This window comes from Emydura macquarii, unplaced genomic scaffold (genome assembly GCF_026122565.2).
Source record: "Emydura macquarii macquarii isolate MOO-44397 ecotype Brisbane River unplaced genomic scaffold, CSIRO-AGI_Emac_v2 contig_2768, whole genome shotgun sequence".
Lineage (NCBI taxonomy): Eukaryota > Metazoa > Chordata > Testudines > Chelidae > Emydura > Emydura macquarii.
Genome location: NW_027132905.1, coordinates 17,264,805 through 17,284,172, shown reverse-complemented (window position 1 = coordinate 17,284,172; position 19,368 = coordinate 17,264,805). Strand labels below are relative to the sequence as shown.

Sequence of the window (19,368 nt, the reverse complement as noted above, 5' to 3'; positions counted from 1 at the left end):
ACCAGAGTATGTGGGATGAAGATCTGGCCCAGGGAATCGTCACCTTCTTGCATGCTAGCTTTGTTCAGCATTAAATGGAAAGCACCCCTAATCTGCGATTCACCTCACCTCCGGCTGGCTCTGGGATTTCCCCCTCTGAACATTAGTGCATTGTTTTGCTCTGCCTCCTTTTGTTTTTGAGGAGCTGGTTGTTCCCTCTTGGCCCTGCACAGGAAGTATTACGCATCGCTACACCCCTTAGCAGAGGGACAGCCAATCGGGGCAAAGCTCATTATAGCAAAATAATCCAGTAATAATGTAAGTAGCATTAGGCGGCTCACGGGCTGAGACGCAGAAGTCAGGGAAAGGGGGTGGGGATCTGAGCGGCGCTGCCTCAGGAATGCCTTAATCGCACTCTGATTCACTCCTGCCCGAGATGGACATGCTTGCTTAGCAAGAAAATTAAGCCAAGTTCACCGAATTGTTAATGCACTAACTCCCAACTGCAGTACTAAAGACCGCACAGGGCTAGATTCCCCCCTGTCTAACTCCAGCAGGGATGCTTTGGCCTATAGAGTTAGATGTGGCCCCTTCCCTGGATGTTGTTTACCTAACTTTACTGTATGCATTGGTAGGGGTAGGGAAGAGAAGCCGTCTGGAACTCAGGGCTTCTCAGGCTTAGGCTGTATCTCTTTTCAATGCATTCGTCATCTCCAGTCAGTGATCAGGGCCCCATTATGTTGGCACTTTCACAAGCTGGGGACCGGTGGCCACAACACCAAGGACTGTGATCTTGTCAGATCTTACAAGCTGAGCAAGGCGGGACCTCGTCTGCCCTGGGATGGGAGACCACGAGAGGAAAAGCAGATGCCGCAGCGGCAATTGTTTGACTTTGCAGATGTTGTTCTTCCTTTGCAGTCAGTCCTGAAGCAGAAACCACAGCAGAGCACCAGGGGGGCTGTGCTACTGGAGGAACCAGCTGAGATGCCACCTACGACAACGTAGTCACTGAAGAGCTCCTGGGGCACATTCTGTGCAAAGAAAGATGTTCATTCCAGTATTCGTGGGCAGTCACTTCCTTTCTAAGACCCCCTCAGAGGTTCAATTAGGTAACCTGCTTTTCTTCCCTTCCTGTCCTATCCACACACTGTCTGTGTCCTAAATTGCTGCGTGGCATTGCTGTGCCATCAAACAGCTGCTGCATTCCTCCTCACGGGAGTGGCAGGGGGAGCAATCCCCAGGTAGTCTGGGATCCTTTGGGATGAAAGAAATTATCTGCATCAGAAATATAGGGGAGTGAAGCCTACACAAATAACAGGGCAGAAGCCACCTGCCATGTGGCTAAAGAACCTGCTGTCACCAGCCATGTCCCCTACAGACATTGCACTCATCAGCCAGGACTAGGGGCACCACCTTGTGCTGCAGTGACAGTGATTGGTGCCTAGATACTAAATGCATAAGAAACTCTGATGATAGATGTCCCAGGGACTGCGGGATCTCAGCTAACAGAGATTCAGAGCAGCAGCAGGTGCTGAGAAAGTGTGAAGCACCTCATATTGCTTTGCAGTGCCCCCTGCTGGCTGCCCCAAGAGCAATTGGCTGGCTTAAAATGCTTGTTCTCAACAGCACATGAAAGGGTCTTAAGTACCCGATATAAAGAGTGCACGGACCACCTCGGTGCTGTGATCGAAGCTGCTCAGAAATGGTGATATAAACACTGAATCAGCTGGCTTGTGGGGGTGATGTAAGCAACCCAGGACTGCCTTAAGGATAGGGTGTGATCAGCAAATTACCTGATTGAAAGGTGTGAAATAACCAGAGCATAAAATGGTTCAAAGGTGTGCTATAAACAGGGCATAAACGGCCTTAGCTATGAGATATAATCAGTGAGTCATCTGATTTGGAAGTTCAGAAAACAGGTTGGATCAACTAGCCAGAATCCCTGTGTCCAAGTGCCCTGTTAAACCCTGCGTGCGCCGAGTGGATTGGATGGGTGTTTCAGGTGCAAACTCGCTTGAATCCATGTACTCAACAAGAGGAAACTATCCAGATGCACAAACTGGACGCAGCTGAGGCACGTGGGCCAGGGACTGCAGCAGAAATTTGTAGCAGTTGGAATACAAGCTGTGAAGAACAGGAGACCAAAGGGTATTTCTAAGATCTTACTTATCAGTGTGCCGCCACTGCCTTTTGTTTTACTCTTGCTCACCTGATATAACCCTGTCCTTCTCGTGTGCCCTCAGTGCTCCAGAACATGTCTGATATGTGGAAGCCATGGGTCCGATTTTCATAGTCAGGAGCATGCAATTGTTAGCTGTCACACCTCACTTGGAGATCCTGTCCCGGTGTGACATCTGATACGAGTGTATTTGAGAGATACCTCCCCCACAGTAGCAGGGAAAGGCCTGGTATAATTAACAACTGGTAATTAATGTTTGCACAATGCCTGGAAAGCCACAGCTGACGGGTATTGCAGAAATGCAAAGTATTCATTATTAACTAGTACCGGTATTATGCATTGGTGTGTGAAGTGTATTCTGGTGCTGATGCGTGCAACATGGGTGTGCAGGTGTAGAAGAGCGGAGAGCGATGTGGGTGTGCAGGTGTGCGTTGGTGTGCAGATGTGTGCAACACAGGTGTGTTGGTGCCTGGGTGTGTGAGGTGGGTGTGTTGGTATGTGGCTATGCAGTGGATGTGCTAGTACGTGGGGTGCTAGGTGTGGAAGGGAGTGGCAGTCCAGGAACACACACCATTCTGAAGGAGTCATGTGAAGTCTCTGTAACTCTTCTACAGAACGGGTTCCTGGGTCAGCCATCCCCATGCAGGTAAGTGCCCCACGGCCGCTTGTCCTGCTCCCTTCCTGAGCTGGAAGGAGCCAGTGAATGATTAATCACGTTAATCCGCTGCACATTTCCTGCAGTAATTGGCCTGTAAATCATCCTCTCAGAAAAATCCACACTGTGTGGTGTTTGCCAAGTGCAGGGAATAAACAGTGTGGTGGGTTTTACAGAGAGCGGCTCCTCCTCCCTGGTGTGGCATGGTGTGACGAGAAAGGACTGAGGGGCATTGGCAGAGCTGGGTGGGCAGCTACACTGACCTCAGTGGGGCTGCAAAGGGGAACCCTGCACAGTGAGATGAATACCAAAGGCCCCAATCCAGCAAGTGCTTAGCCACATGCTCAGCATTAGGCAGGTGAGCAGCCCCATTTAGAACCCCTTGGAGTAAAGCACGTGCTTAAGTGCTTTGCTGGATCAGGGCCTAAAAAGTTAAAAAGGAGACTTAAGAATAGCCCATAGCCAAGTAGTGGCTACTGTTGTTAGCAGCTGGACCTCGGGATCCTGGGTCTGGGATACCTTGGATTTTCCCCTGCTTCCCAGTTATCCTGCAGATAACACCCTGCATAGAGGTAGTGTCTGTGTGTCCTGCCAGGCATGGCTGGAGATGCTGCTGCAACGAGGGAACTGGATTAGCCATTGAATCTCGAAGTGGGCATGTCCGGGGGGGTCTCAACACCCATCCATCCAAGACTGTCCCACACATTGAAGCTGCTATATTTGTTTGTTAGCCATCATTAGCTGCAGCCCTCCTGGGGGGCAGACAACGGGTTAACTGAGCATGACCTGCCCAGCATGGGATTCCCAATTGCAGACAAACTCAAACTAAAAGGAACTACAACCCTGGTCCCTGCCTAAATGGAGGACGACAATGAGAGCAGTGCAGAAACCCAAGTGGGTGTGGTGGTCAGGTGGGTCCCCTCTGCATGGAATGGTCCCCGGGAGCTTTCGCACACCCCGAGACGCCACGCCCTGTGGCTGCTGCAATTCTCTGCTCAGTTACCCATAGCACTGCAATCTGGGGCTATGGATCTGGGGATGGCAGCCGTGGGCCCGTATCGAAAACCAGCTGCTGAAAGCAGCTGATGGGCTTCTGATCTGAAGGATTTACCAATGAGCCTTGGCCTGTATTGACTGCAGCTTAGCAAGAGGAAGGGAAAACAATCCAGCCTGCATAGGGAAAACCAATCATCACTGACGGCCTGAGAAAGGGGGTACCTGCCTGCCTCACACCGAGATCTGAGCCCACCCAGCTGGTGGACACTGGGAGGTCAAGGGACGTCCCTCAGGAAGTGAGTGGCCAGGAAATAATTTTGCTTGAGTTCTTTTATGGAAAGAGGCTGGGGCAAAATGCCAGATTGTCAGCCATGGAAGGGAGATGGGTAGCGGTTGGTGTCAGAGGCAGACCCCTGCTCTGATAACTGGACTGGGAGCCCATGTTTTGGTGCCCCAAAGGAGAGAGAATCCACTGAGAAATCTGTGGAGATTAAATGGTGAGGAGAAGGGGACTCAGCTCCCAACTGAGGGTATGGGCAGATTTCGGTCTGGGCTCCACACTGGGATAGGAGCAGAGAGGCAGGGCTCTGTTATCCAGCATGGAAAGCCCACACACAGATATCACTCTCTGGACTTGTTCACTGAAGAACAGACCTGGCTGTAATCCCCACCCCCAAACTCCAAAGTAAACAGTTTCTAAAACCCTGAGCCAAATTCTGCCTGGGGTAAACCTGGGAGTTGCAGAGAGAGTCTAGGAACAGCCACTTTTCATGAGCACAAATTTAGTTACTTCCAGGGAGTATGGGAAAGCCAACACTACATCCATCGAAACAGGGAACCCAAAGACACTCCCAAATACCTGTCTGGCTCTGTTATCCCAGCAGCAGCACTGACCCACAGGGCTATTTGCTCAACCTGGAATTGATTTATCTAGCAAAGAAAAGAGCAGGGGCAGCAATCATCTCCCTTTAGTATCCTGACAGCATTTTAGGCTGGCTCTGGCTGCTGCTCGTCCCCATATCTCAGACAACCCGTTCACTAGGGTGGAATTCAGGCCAGTAGTTTCTCATGCAAGGGACAAGCCAGTGGTGTCAGAGAAAGGGAAATACTCTAGACAGGTGGAGATTTAGTTGACCCTTCCCCCACACCCTCAATGCCTCCCCTGAGCCTTTTATCAGCCAGTAAGTAGAAGCAGGGATTAGGGATGTGGAGTCTTGTGGTTAAAGCTGTGGACTGTGGTTCAGGAGTCCTGAATTCTGTTCCCAGCTCAGCCACAGGCTTCTTGTGAGCCATTTAAATCATTCTGTGCTTGGCTTCTCCCTCTCTAAAATGGGGATAATGATTCCTCCTACTTTATCTACAGGTGTTGTGTGGGAAAAGCCATACTACGGTGGAGACATGGAACTGCTTTGATAGATAGAGGAGGGAGAAAGCAAACCACAGCAGTTTTACTGCAAGACAGAGATGCACCTTCCTATGAAATCCATTCATTCAGTGAGACCAGGAGTAGGAAAGCTCCCCAAGGGCACTCTCTTAGCCTGGCGTACTGACCTCTCTCTCCATCTGACGGTGACTCTTGCCAGTTCCCAGTAATATAAGCACCTTCCTCTAAGATCCACCAAGCCCATCTTTTCCATGTTGACTAAAAGAAGTGGGCAATCTTGTTAACTGTATGGCCAGCTATGTGTAGGTCACAGATTACACAGCACGTGGTCACATGCCTCATGTCACCAATGGCACCTAAGAACACAGTCTAGACTGTCACTGCTCTATTATCACAGATCTTTCAGGCCTCCCTTTGCTCGTGTCTCATTTCAGAATACTTCGGGCCTTCCCTGTGCATGGACGAGCCCATTCTGTAGCCAACAGAGGTGGGTTTGATGTTTGGATCCAGAGTGTATGGAGATTAGAGTCCGGATCCTGTTCTGGGGTGAGAAGTGTAGGATTTTGACCATTTCTTGCACCTTGATGTCCTGTTGATAGGTACATTAGAAAAGCTCCTGATCGGGAGATAGTTGGCAGGACTATATAATGATCACTGATTGCAGCATTCACCTTTCTACCTTAGCAGGTGAGAGGGAGAATGCAGAGATCTCCCCCTCTCTCTCCTTCTCCCACAGTCCTCACCAGGCTGTCTGATAGAGATGAAGCTCATAAATCAATAAGTGTGTCCCACCAAAGGAGGCACGAGCAGATAATCAATGAGCGAGAGAATCTCACTGCCACCCTAACAGAATATACATCTTTTTGGGCAACATTTTCAGATGTGGCTGGTAATTTTGTGCATCCAAGAACTGGAACACCCAAAATTTGTGGCCATATCTGAGAAACAGTGTCATTTATAAATTCCTAGTACAGAAGTGAACTAAGCAAAGGGGCAGAGTAGTGGAAGAGGGAAATAGGAGATGCTGGGGCAGAGATGATAGAATAATGCAGAAGCATTGGGCAGGGAGAGCCTGAGATGGTGAAAACCCACTGGATGGCTACGTGTAAATTGGGGCTAGGATACCAGTAGATTGTAAGGGGATACAGTGATCTAGTCTGTGAGAGGAAAGCTGGAAAGGTCTGTGATCACGTTAGGCTAAGTACACTGTACCCATCCTGCAACACATCGTGTTAATGGGCCCAGAGCTCTAGTCTACTGTACAAGGCACACAGTGGTGTGCAAGGCACTTTACAAACTTGGAAGGAAGTAAAAGGTCCCACCCTGCCTCAAGAAGCTGATGATTTAATTCAGATACTTGGGGTGGGGGGAGGAATCAGTTAATTAGAGGGTCAAGTACTCAGTGCTGCCCTTGAAATTCATTCTGCAGGCATGACAGTGCCAACACAAATTTTGCAGATGGAAATTGTGCCGCAAACAAAGAGGCCAGCCTCAGCCTTGCTAAAACTTGCCCCGTAGGGATCTGGTCTGTCCAAAGATGCACAGGTTCAACCATCACTGGGATTTGCACATGTGTTTGAGAGCAGAGTCGGGCCCGTGCGAAGCAAGGCGTAACAGTCAGATAGATATGCAGGCGGTACAAAGAGAAATGCACTATGGGAAGTACTGGGCATATTGACTTCTATTGACTTCAGTGCAATCTCACACAAAGAGGGTTGCAGGGATGGCCCATTTAGTTTGCCTGAACCTACCATGCAATAGGGACGTTGAATGCTAAGCCAACCCCTTTTAGCAGTTGCACTGTCTCTTTAAGTTTGCCTTTTCAGAGGCTGCCAGGCTTCCATTTGCCAGCCTCAGTGCAAGCAGCTGTGTGTTGTCCCTGGTGGTCTGAGGAGGCAACCTCCAATCCAAGAGGCTGCATGGGAATGAGCGTGCACCTGCTGAAGTTGGATGTTTTACTCATGCTACAAGCTGCTGCCAGGCAGACAAAGGTGGGGAAGAGCATCAGGAGCTGACAGCCTGGCCTGAGGGATAGCATAAGCATAAGGGGAAGGACTCACTCATCATGGTAGCCGGCTGAAAAACCCCCAACAGCTTGGCCTGAAAAACTTGCTGGCTCCAGCGGCATAAAAACTGCAGGACTTCCTGTTGGAAGCTCAGGCCTGCTAGTTAGCGCCCAGCTCTCAGCTGCGCAGGAATTACTCTAGGCTCCCCAATACAAGAGACACAGGTGCAGGAACTGGTTTCTGGGTAGGAAGCCCATCAAGCCAGAGATCACTGCAGCCCTGGGCTAGGAAATGATGCTACACTGGTCCCCAGCTTTGTCCTACCCTCATTTCCCCTCTCGCTCCCTTTTCCACACACGTGCATCCCTTGCCCTTATCTCCCCTTGGCATCAGAGCTGCTAGTTACAACCACAAAGGGTCAAACGCTTATAGCTGTCATTACAGTGTACCAAGATAACCTGGCTGAGGCCAGGCTGATTTACTGATACTCTACAGTGAGAGAAAATGCCAGAGAAATTGCATCCACCAAGGACTGCTAGGCTTGGGATTGGGTCTAGGTGGAAATCTAGTGTGCTGGCGGGGGGAATCAGAATTTGGGCTGGGCACAGTTTGGCACCAGCAGCTCAGGTACCTGGCTGTTACTGGCCAGCTCGACTGAATATGGGAAAACCTCTTTTTCATCAAACACCCTTTGGGCGACAGACATTCAGGCACTGGGACTGAAGAGAGAATTTTCAGAGAACATTTTCTTTTTGGACAAAATTTTCCTCAGTGAAGCCCCAGAATTTTTTCAGTTAATGGTTTCAGGTTTTGGTAAAAACGTTCAGATGGTGGTTTTTGAAAACCAAAAGCTTTTACCAAAACCCCAACATTTTACAAAAAGTGGTGTTCAAAAACTGAACATTTGTTTCAGGTTCTGAGGACGCACTGAAGCTTTGCAGATTGGTTTTGGTTTTTTTTAATTTCACATGAAAGATAATGGGTGGATTTTCTGATCAGCTCTAATATAAACCCCTAAATGCCTTGTGACCTAGCTACCTGGTTGCCTTCAGAGTTACACCAGTGAAAGGGGTCAAGGTAACACTCCCTGATTTAAGAGGGAGAGGGCACTAGAAGGACATTCTCCATGAGGGTCCTGGACGCTGCAGCCACCCCCACCCACAGCCTGGAGTTGTTAATCTTCCAAGCAGGCTGCCCATCTTCCCCTTCCCCCTGTACTTTTATAAGGGGGTGGCTGGAAGGCAGCTCTTACTAGTATTTTACTATTCCAGTGGAGAATTTCTAGTCCAGGTGGTCCTGGCTGGGACACTGGTTTGCATTTTTCATTTTATTTCAATATTTGTATGTTTTAATTATCGTCAATGTACCCGGCGCCACGGATACGAGCTTCTAAGAAATCACCAACAGTAAAGGGTGAAAACAGCAGATGTGTTGCGGGTCAGGAATGAGGTGCATTGGCATTGCTGAGCGTGGAAACCCAGCACTGGAATAGCAGGGCGGGGCTGAAGCCTGGGAATTTATTAGATGGGGCAGGACTGTTTAGAGGCCCAGCCCTTGAACAGCAGGCCAGGACTGAGGTATTTCCACCTCTCAGAAAGTGCTGGAGTTAGCGAGGGCCGTGTGTCATGCTGGAAGGATTATAAGTCTTAGGCAAAACCATGCTGGCTCCTTCTCTCACCTCTTCTATCAGAGCCATCTGCAGTTTACAGCTAAATGTCTAAACTGTGCTACTGCTCCTAATCTGGCCTCAGGCTCCCCTAATTAGATCACAACCAATTATTGCTTCCACCTGCCTGGCGCTGTCACACGCCGTAGACATCACCAGCAAGCTGCATCACCTCCTTCAGGGCGACAAGGGAAATAAACAAGATGTGGGCACTCAGGAGGAGAGCAGAGACAGAACCGAAGTGGCAGATGCTGACTCAGACAACATCACATCTCTGATGGCTGCAGGACAGGATTGTTAGAGGCAGACAGACGCAACACACTCAGCTGGGACTGGCATGCACAGGGGGGTTGTGTTTCTTTGTGAAGTTGTAGGGAGGAATTTAATGCAATTTAATGTTCATGAATATAAAGGATAATGCTAGCCAGACCAGCTGTGGCTAAGTGCCGTGCAATCCTTCTTTGCATAGCTCTATCAATGGTCTTCAATACTGACAGGTAGCTGCCCCACTGTTCCAGTCCTAGCACCCCTCCACTGCTCTGCTCCTGCCTCACAGCACCCCCTGCTCTTCCAGTCCTGGGTCTCCCTTGGGGAGATTGACAACTGCTCAGCTCTCCCTGTACTGAGTGAGGATACAGAAGGGGCATGAGGGGTAAAAGAATCTCTTATGTGGGAATCTGTGAGAAGTTGCTTGTGTCCACTAAAGGCAGGGAAATGTCAGAGTCAAACACACACAATTCTCTGAAGCAGCAGCTACTGGACAATGATGTGGGAAGACATGTTAGTGGTGCCAGAGCTCCACGCTACCAGCAAGGACACGTCAATTCCACGCTGTGAAGGGTGCTTGGGTAGGAGCTGGACATGCCATCGGGTAACACTGCCGTGTCTCCAAAGAGAGAAAGAAAGAGATAAGAAGAACCAGACATAAAGAGGAGAATGAAGAAAGAAGGCGAATCAGAGGAGAGAGAGAGAAAGAGAGGAAAATAGGATGCAGGGAATAAAGAAATGCCTTTATTCTCTGAAAGCCTGGTTAGTTTCTGGCTGGATTTATGGAAATTATACTCTAAACTCAAGTGCTGAAGGAAACTGGTGATTGTCTCCGTGCGCTGAATAACCCAGCTACCTTGCACTACAGCCAGCGGCTTTAATAGCATGTTTGCTGCTCGCAGGATGTTTACTTCCTGAGGCTCTGGCAGGCTCTATAGAGCCATAATGTACTGGAGGAAAACCAAAGACCCGAAGGTCTGTCTACACTGCAAGTGAGAAAAAACCTCGCAGCCTGGGTAGATGGACTCACGCTAGTGGGGCTCGAGCTAGCGTGCTAAAAGTAGCAATGTGGACATTGTGTCTCAGGCTAGAGCTCTGGCTCTCCAGCCTAGGGGGTCAGCTGAACTCGACAGTGCTATTGTTAACACACTATCTTACACCCTACTAGCATGAGTCTTTCTCCTATGGCTGGGAGGCTTGTTCCCAGCTGCAGTGTAGATGTACCCTAAGGAAACCTCTTGACCCTCCAGCCTGCACCAAGCCCTGCAGCTAAGCCTGCCACCTTTCATTTGCTACCCTGCGAGATACAAGCATCCCATCCTGTTTGGGGGGAGGGGGAGGGGGGCACATGTCACAGCCCCCCACTGCACACCTCGTTCCGTCCCCACAACAGAGTTTGGATTTTTCTCATTGTTTTACGGGACATGGGATGCAACGTTCTCAACTCTCGGCGCGATATTGGGTGGTTTTCTTGACACTCCAGCTGCTGAAGTTATGTTATTACAGGAGAAGAGCAGCTTTCATTAAAAAACGGGGGGACGGGGGGGACTTTTCTAGCTTTGATGACTGTATAGAAAAGCTTGGCAAATGGAAATAGCCCAATATTTACTGGTTTTAAAATATGCTGATTGTCGAACACGCGGCGCTGGCAATATGGGGACAGACTTTCCCACTTGCAGCCCCCTTGCACAATTCGTGCTGTGGAGCAGCACAGTCATCCGTCAGAAGGTTAATATGCTGCACAGTAGTTGCCAGGTAACCCTGCCTGGCCCTTAAGGAACACAGATCAGCCAATGAAAGTGTGTTCTGCTGCTAGAATGCTCCTCTTTGTGTTTCACTGGCTGAGTGTGCTGCCACTCCAGGGCCCGTATCCTGCTGGGGGAGCTGTGTGTGGGGAGTTTCTGTGGACATCAATGAAGTGCATTTGGTGGTGTGATCAGGCCCCTTCATATGGTACCAATAGTGCAAAGGGCCAGAATTGTGCAGAGCAGGGCCCATAAAAGAATTTACCAGGTGGGACAGAGCTTCTATAATTGCTCTGCTCTCTGCCCAATCACAGATCCCAGTGCAGGGCATGCCAGGAGCATGTTGAAGAAGAGAGCTCATGGTGGGAGTGCTGGATAAGCGGCTGTGGAATAGCCATGCTGCCCTGAGGCTGCTCTAACTTTCACAGAGTTCAGGAGATGCAAAGGCACCTTAAAACACAGCTTAAAACACAGAGATTCTGTCCCCCTGTCCCTGCTTGTATGAGCAGGTGATCTTAGCTCTTAATCAAAAGCATCTAAACATCACGAGGGGCTTCTCCAGGGTGACTGCTGTAACTTACCCGTCGAGTCCCAGCTGCAGCCAAGGCTAGCTGGGAACGGTGCGGGGAAGGTGACCCTCTTGCTGCCAGAGCAGCCCACAAAGCCACACTGCACCCCCAGATGCCAGGAGAAGAGGAGGTGCTGGCTGAATTCTCAGCTATCCTGTAGCAACGTTCCAGGCGCTGCTAAATTTGGGGGTGTTCTTAGGGACACCCCTGAGAGTCCTACTGGATTCCAGGGGGTCTTTTTCCCGACTGACTAGGCTCCAGCATTTTCCCTCAGGTTCCCCCCATCACAGTACTGGGAGAGCGAGGAGCGGTCTTCCCCGTCAGTGCCTGGATGTCAAAGGGACAGGAGCCATGGCACAGCCCCGCACAGAGTCTCTCTCAGCTCTGAGCTGCTCAGGATATAAGTAAGGGGATTAGCTGCCCTGCCGTGCTGAGAGGGGATGGAGGGGGTGAGATGGCTGGAAGGTAAAGCAGGTTCAGCAGCACCAAATGGACCAGTGAAAATCCTCTGAGTCCTTTCCAGTAAAGCAGCCCTTTTAGTGAGCAAAGCTGCTATGATATTCTCCCCGCTGGGGCAGAGCGAACAATGCAGGGAGAGGGAGGCTGGCCCAAGCAGATGTCACGGGGGGAGGCCCTTGGTGCAGGGGAAAGCAGCCTAGGCACAACTAAAGCTTGCCCAGGGGCCTGTGCGGCCCCCAGGAAAGCTGCTTAATCCCCAGGATCCATGGAGACAAGCCAGCACATGGGAGCCTGCCACGTGTCTGTGCACAGCAAGGAGAGGGTGCTCTGAGCCAGCTTGCTGGAGAGTGGGCACACAGACAACAGGCCTGTGGGTGTCGCTGTGTTCCATCTGGGGTGGCACCCATCCCCCCAGCATTCCCGCAGGGTGACCCCCCCCCATTGCGGGGGTGGGGAGGGCTCCCCTGCTTTCTATCCAGGGGGATGACTGCCTCCACTGCTCCCAGCAGGGAAGGACCTCTCTTGGGGAACTCCCATCATGGCCATCAGCTCACTGCACGGAACGGCTTCCTAACATCTGGATTCAGGTTTCCATTCCAGAGCTTCTGCCCCGCTCACCCTTTTCTACAGCACCGGGGTCCAGATTTCCACGGATGGATTTTCAGCGCTCAGGGCCTGTGCCCCAGGGGATGGGGGCAGGTATCACAGGGTGTTCATTCCATCTTCCACATCAGCACCAGGGCCAAGATTCCGTGGGGGCCGATTCTGCTGCCAGTGTCCCGCGTGTGACCCCACCGAGAGCAGCCGGGGGCCGTGAAGGCAGGACTGGCCTTGCCCTGGGAAGTCAGGCAGCAGCTCTCGAGCCGAATGCGACTGCCTCTCCTCCAGCCCGGCTAGCCCTGCAGTGATGCAGCACATTAAGGAACTTGTCAGGGCCCCACGGCAGCCACTCGGACTCGGATCCATGCAGCAAGCAGCCTGGCAAAGTGCGAAGGGGCCATTTTTACAGAGCCCCTTTCCTGCACAGAGCCACACTTTAAAGTTTAATCAAATAGCCTGGCCTTCACTCACCAAAACAACAACATAAATGAAGAGGCAAATGGTCTAAAGAGAGCGTAACGTTGGCACAGGGCTTCCTGCCACCTGGCAGGCTCTATATTTCAGGACCAGCTTCTAGGCAAAAGCTTCTCTTGGGAGACCGTTAATATCTTCAGCTTCCAGCAGGAGGGCCATGCCGGGAACAATCTACTTCTGCCTGGAACAGAGAGAGAGTGTGTGTGTGGAGGGGAGGGTGTGTGGGTGTGCGCTTGGCATGACAAATAACATCTCACTGAACTGAAATTGCTTCTGTGTAATCATGAGCATGAGCACATCTGTGTTGGTGTGTATTAGTGCGGTAGCTGTGTTATGTGCATGGTAGCATGTGTGTTCCAACAAAGTGAAGAATCAGTAAGCAGCCCCTGCACAGTAGCTCCCCAGCACCTGCAATGATGTGTGTGAGTTGGTGGGGGTTGGGGGGGGGGGGAAGGGAACGACAAGCACCTTACAACAGCTGGTTGCAATTTCTCCAGGAAACGATTGCTTCTCTCTCCAAGCCGGGCCCGAGCGGTCTCTGGAGCTAGACAGTAGCTGGGCTGGCATTTGGCTTTCATTTAAAGCTCCACAAATAACTCCTGAAAGTTTCTTGCCTCTGAGAGTTGAGCTCATTCACTTGTCCTTGAGAAGGGCTGTGGAAAGTCCAGCCATCAGGCCAGACTCCAAGGATGTGTCTACACTGCAGTGAAACACCGGTGGCTGGCCCGTGCCAGCTGCCTTCGCATTCGAGCTGCAGGGCTGTAAAACTGCAGTGTAGACATCAGGCAGAAGAGGGGAGGGTCTCAGAGCCCAGGCTCCAGCCTGAGCCCAAACATTTACATTGCAATCTTACAGCCCTGCAGCCAGCCCGAGTCAGCTGCCACGGGCCAGCTGTGGGTGTTTATTTGCTGTGTAGACAGACCCTTAGAGTCTCCCCACCTACGGTGCTGCAAAAGATAGACAAAACACACGTTTTTCAGGGAGGAAATAACTGGACATGCTCTTTGAGCAGCAGGATAGACAGTATCACCTTGAACTAGCACAATGTAGCTTGCAATTCCGATTTCCCGCTGCCTTTGCTCCTGGTCAGAGGAAGTCAGCGTAAAACACTGGGAACTGCAAGCAAAAATCACTGCACAATCTCCTGATCCTGTGTGGTGGTTGTTTGTTGTTCTCTGTCATGAAACAGACAGGGCTAACTTCCCTCCAGGATCAGCCTGGCTCCCGAGGGAGAAAGAAACTCAGCAGGAAACTACTGTTATGACTCTGACTTTCCTAACATCATCCGGCCAAAGAGAAGATCACGTGATATTGATGGTTTCATAAAAATTAGTCTGCTTGAACACAGCACTGAAACATACAGATTCGAGATGGAAAAGGCCTATTAGAGCTCCCAAAATATCACCCAGCCAGTGTAGGACTGTTTACCACCACACACAGTCTCGTGTACAATACGTCTGCACTTGCGTATTTCCACATACGTTGACTATATCACACATCTGTGCACCATACATCTGTATGGGTGATGCATTTATGATGTCCAGGTACGTGTACCATGTGTATGTAGCTACGGCCACTATGCAGCACAGGTGTCGATATGAAGCAACTAACAAGTTTCCCTAAACTGTATTGAACATATGAATTTATTTTTACACTCTCACAGCACCTCTCAGTCTCTAAGGGCAGGAAAAGCTACCCTCATTTAGAGAGATGAAGTTTCAGAGTAAGTGCCCTATTATGCCAGAGACTATTTCAGCAGCTATTGGGAGAGGGACAAAGTTGTATTTAATTCTGTATTTAATTCTGTATTAATTCTGTATTTAATATGTTGTAATTAATTCTGGCCAAAACATATAGCTTAGGGGGTGGGGAGTGATGGGGAGCCAGGGCAGTGGGCAGCATTTAAACGAAAAGGGAGTCTCTCTCTCTCTCGGCATTTACAATGCTCTCAGCACTGGTCTCCAGAGGAGCTTGGAGTGAACGCATGAGAACAGCTGAGCAGCACCTGCTTATTCCACCAACACCAGCTGGAAGGGAGGGTGCTCAGCACCTCCCAGAGTCGGATTAGAGCCTCCAGGGCCTCTTTCAGCTCCAAAGTGCTGTGCAGACATTTGCTTGTTAATGCCCTGAGCCAGCGCCCCCTTCGGACATGGAATCAGACTGATGAATGAGTCCCAGAATAGCCCCACTTCAGAGGGAGACGCCCTGAGCATGAATCCAGGGGGCAGCTGACATCTGAAGGGTGGCAAAGGGCCCAGCAACAGCTGCTGTGTCCAGAGACAGCAGCAGCTTCAGAACAGCAAAAGCAGGAACCGCCCCCCCCCAACCAAGTCCCAAGGTGTGGCTAGGGGCATGTGGTGTCCTATTGTGGAAGAGACAAGGCAGCACTTGGTTATGAGATGTGCTCAGTGGAGCTGCTCAGATCAAGGAGTCCCCAATAACCAGGGATCCTGCACTCTCCTTCCCGAGACAGCCCCTCTCAGGCTGTTTGGGACAATAGGATTTTAAGAGTCCTCTGAGTGAAGGTAAGAAACGGCTGAGCAGCACAGACTGGAGAGATGCTTCGGTAGACTCCACCGAAGTCCAGCTCCCTAGGAGGACACAGCAAGTGACAGTACTCTCCGCCAACAAGTCAGCTGCACGTCATCCCCTGGACAAGCTCTCGCTGAGGTTATTCAGCTGCTTCTTTTTCCCACATAAGCATTTCATGGGTGTCACAGGCACTATGTCACCTGCTCAAATAGCTAGGGAGCGAATGTGTCTCCTCCCCCCAGTCGCAGCCAGCATGACCGAGAGCCGGACACGTGCTGGAATCACAGTGTCAGTGATGGGGATGCGGACCAGTGGGGCTGAGTGCACCTGCAGAATGATAGGGATTACTGTAACATCACTTTCCTTGTGGCTACAACATCCCTAATCCACTGAGCACTGGATGGCGTGCCAAGACATTCTGCACTGCCGCCAGCATAGCCGGCTCTGCCCCAGATGTTAAGAAAGGCCCTGGCTTGTTCTGGTTTCACTGCTCTCTGCCTTTATCAGGTGCAGCTGTAAACCCCTGTCTGGAAACACAGGGGATCGCGAAGGAGAAAGGGAGGAAGAAAGTTAACTGAGCTGCTCTGTGGACTCTAACACACTGCTCTGATGACTGAGGGGGTGGAGAAGTTGTATCCTGGACAGATCCTAGTTCCATATTCTGGACTGGGGTTTTGGAACAACCACAGTAGAGGCTTTCCACAATCCCATGCAGGCCACTGGCCTGGGTGGCTGAGTTCTACAGAGCGGGGCAGGCACTCATCCTAGACTTTCACCAAGGCATCACCAACCTCTCAGCTCCAAGCTAGGGCAGCAAGATTTCTCCTTGACCCCGAATCTCTCACAGGTTAAAGCCTTGAGGATGGGTCCAGGAGGATGCAGGGTATGGCAGGCCAGTCCCTGATCACATGCAGCAGGGAGGCCAAGGACCTGCCAGTGGAGATGCAGAAGGAATAGTCAGCAAGGCAAGAGAGCAGAGAGGCAGAAGCCCAGAGGAAAGCGAGCAAACAGCAGCATCAGAAGTAGCAAACATAGAGAAACGCAGCGAGTCCAGATGCAGTGCAGCAGATTTCTGGGAAAAGAAGTCTCTGGGGAAGGAGGGTGTCTGGGCACTGAGTGTGAACATGCCACACTTCGCACAACCCTGGATGCCCTCACAGAGCTGAGAAGTTCGACTGTCAGCTCCAAATACTGCAGCCAGCAGCCTGAGCCTTGCCTGGCCAAGTGCCTCCTCCAGTCAGGAAGCAGACATAACTGCAGGGGCCACGCAGCCTCCTGCACCTTAGAGTAACCTCAGTGCGATCCTGAGCAGAACGGAGAAGCTGGGCTCATTTTCTGCAGCCCTTCCCCACCCCATCACAGAGAGGCTCCCAGAAGCAGGGGGGATAGGCTCAGTGTTACCAGTAGGCATTACATCTTCCCTCTTATCAAGTCACTCCGTGGCAGCTGAAATCTGTCTCCTGAATGATGCTTCCCCCTGCTAGAGTCATCCGAATAGCATCAAAACCCATTTGCTTGCAGCTCACTGAATTAGAAACTGGTTTTCACTGCAGCCTGTTCAGGTCCCTTTGCTAATGGGTTGCTGTTTTGTTGGTAAGCAATCACATGACCACAGGTTTGCTCCTACAACTGGTGTGCACAGCTGTTCCTTGGCCGGTTGACCAAGAGTCACTTAGCCAAGAAACATCTGTTCTGGGATGAAGGAAGGGCTCTGTTTGCAATGTTAGGATGAGACTTCATGGGAGGGAGACTAACCCATGTGCCTACCAAGGGATGCTTGCATCTTCCTCTGAAGCAGCTGGCTCATGTCCCTGGCAGAGACAGGATGCTAACCTAGATGGAGCCCAGGTCTCATGCAGTCTGGCAATTCTATCGTCTTAATTCATCAGCTAAATAGTTCAGCTAGCTCTGCTCTCCACTTACTCCCTCTGGTGTGTTTCTTCTTCTTCTTCCCCTTATCCCATCAACGGGGGTCGGGTCATCGTGCAAGCATCCACCATCTTCATCTGTCCGAGGTGACACTAAAGTTCACTTGCGTTCCATCTTCTTGGATGCAATCCATCCATCACTTCCTTGGCACCTCTTTCCTACCACACTCTCCTGCCTTGCTATCTTCACCAGGTCCCCTTTACTCGTCATCTGCACGTGTTCGAGCCAGTAAAGTCATGTTTCCTGGATTTTGTCAGCCACATCCTGGACTTTGACTTCCACCCTAATACTTTCATTTAGCAATGTGTCCATCCAGTAACTCCTCTTATGGCACACAGCTCATCTCAAACATCTGTAGGTGTTGAACCTGCCCTGTTCTGCACCATGCAGCACTGCAGGGAGCACCACTGTTCTACGCAGTTGGTCTTTTCGTCTCAACAGCATACGCTTGTCACACACAACCGTTGACATTTTATTCCCCACTCTGGACTGTATCTCATAGTCAAGCTCGCCATCTTCCGTGACCCAGTCACCGAGGCACTTGAGCTGGTCAGTCTGGTTTAGTCTCACTCCATTAATCTCTATGTCCAATTTCCCTGGGATGTCTCTATCGACCCACACAGCCTTGGTTTTAGTCATGTTCATTTTCATCCCATGCCAGTTTAGCTGGTTTTACCATTTCCTCCAGGCCTTCTTTCGAGGATGCCCTTATTGCTCTGTCATATGTCTACAGAAGCTTCTAACTTTTTCCCACTGAGATCTAATTTATTATTGTAGGGCGGCTCCAGAGTTCCTGGAGTGCTAGGCACACCCTGGTTAATTATTGTAGGAGGATTCCTGCATGCTGGGATATGCCTGTTTGTTTGTTATTGTAGGGTTGCTCATGAGCACTGAGTGTGTTCCCTGGTGTGCTGCTAGAGAACTGTTTGTGGGGCTGGGCTGGGCACGCTGCTTTGCTGTCATAGGACTGCTCCCAAGTGCTGCGCTGCAGGTATTGATTTTCTTTTCTTTCCAGAAAATGGAATGGTGAAGCTTTTTTGGGAAGGCAGGGAAGGAATGTGGGGGAGCACAAGGAGAAAATGACATGGGATTGTACAAAGCACTACCGGGAAATCAAATTCCAGCCCTTCCCAGCCAAGGACTGTGTGTCCTCATGTGTCTGAGTGTCCTGGAAGGCAGGATTTGTCTCCTCACTCTCTCCTCACCCTCACACAAGATGATAGACGTACCTCCCCTCTCTGTGGGAAGCAAGTGCTCAGACACACACACACACACCCTTGCTTGCACACACATCCCCAGTCTAGGAAGCTGCGAATGACAGATAACAGAATTCTGGATTAGGCCCCAGAGAGCTAGAGCTGGGTTATTTTGGGGGATTACAGTGCATGTTCGAAGGGTCACTCAAAGGTTAGTAGGTCTAACCAAGCCAAAGTCCCCGAGCAAGATGCATGGTCTCCTTTTAGCGACCCCACTCTAGATCATAAGCCTACCCTATTAAGGCATTGTGTTCCGCACACACAGCCCTGACTGCCCTCGTTACTGGAGAACATGAGTCACTCCTTAAAGATCCAGAAAGATCTCAGCTCCTGCTAAGTGATCACCCCAGCTGGGTCAGGGCATTAATGAAATCCCTGCATCTCAGCTGGGCGACACGCCAACAACAAACCTAGTGTGCTAGGCTTTTAGCCGTCACATGGTCTGCCTGCCCCAGAACAGCGTGGGCAGGAAGCAGGCATGGAGTGACACGCACACCTGGGAACCAGCACATTGCTGCGAGGGTGACTTTACATCAGTGGTCTCACTCAGAGTCTCTAGTGTGGTTCTGCTAGAAAAGTGACTCTGTGAAGCAGAGTCTACAGATCTGCTTCTGACTCTACAGATCTGCTTCTGACTCTACAGATCTGCTGCCCGTGTGCATGGGCAGTCCG

General features: G+C 50.7%; 1 protein-coding gene across 1 annotated transcript in view; it reads right to left on the bottom strand.

Moving 5' to 3' along the window:
• ABLIM3 (actin binding LIM protein family member 3) overlaps nt 1-19,368 on the bottom strand; it is a 102,585-nt gene that overhangs the window by 52,317 nt on the left and 30,900 nt on the right. The window lies entirely within an intron of this gene.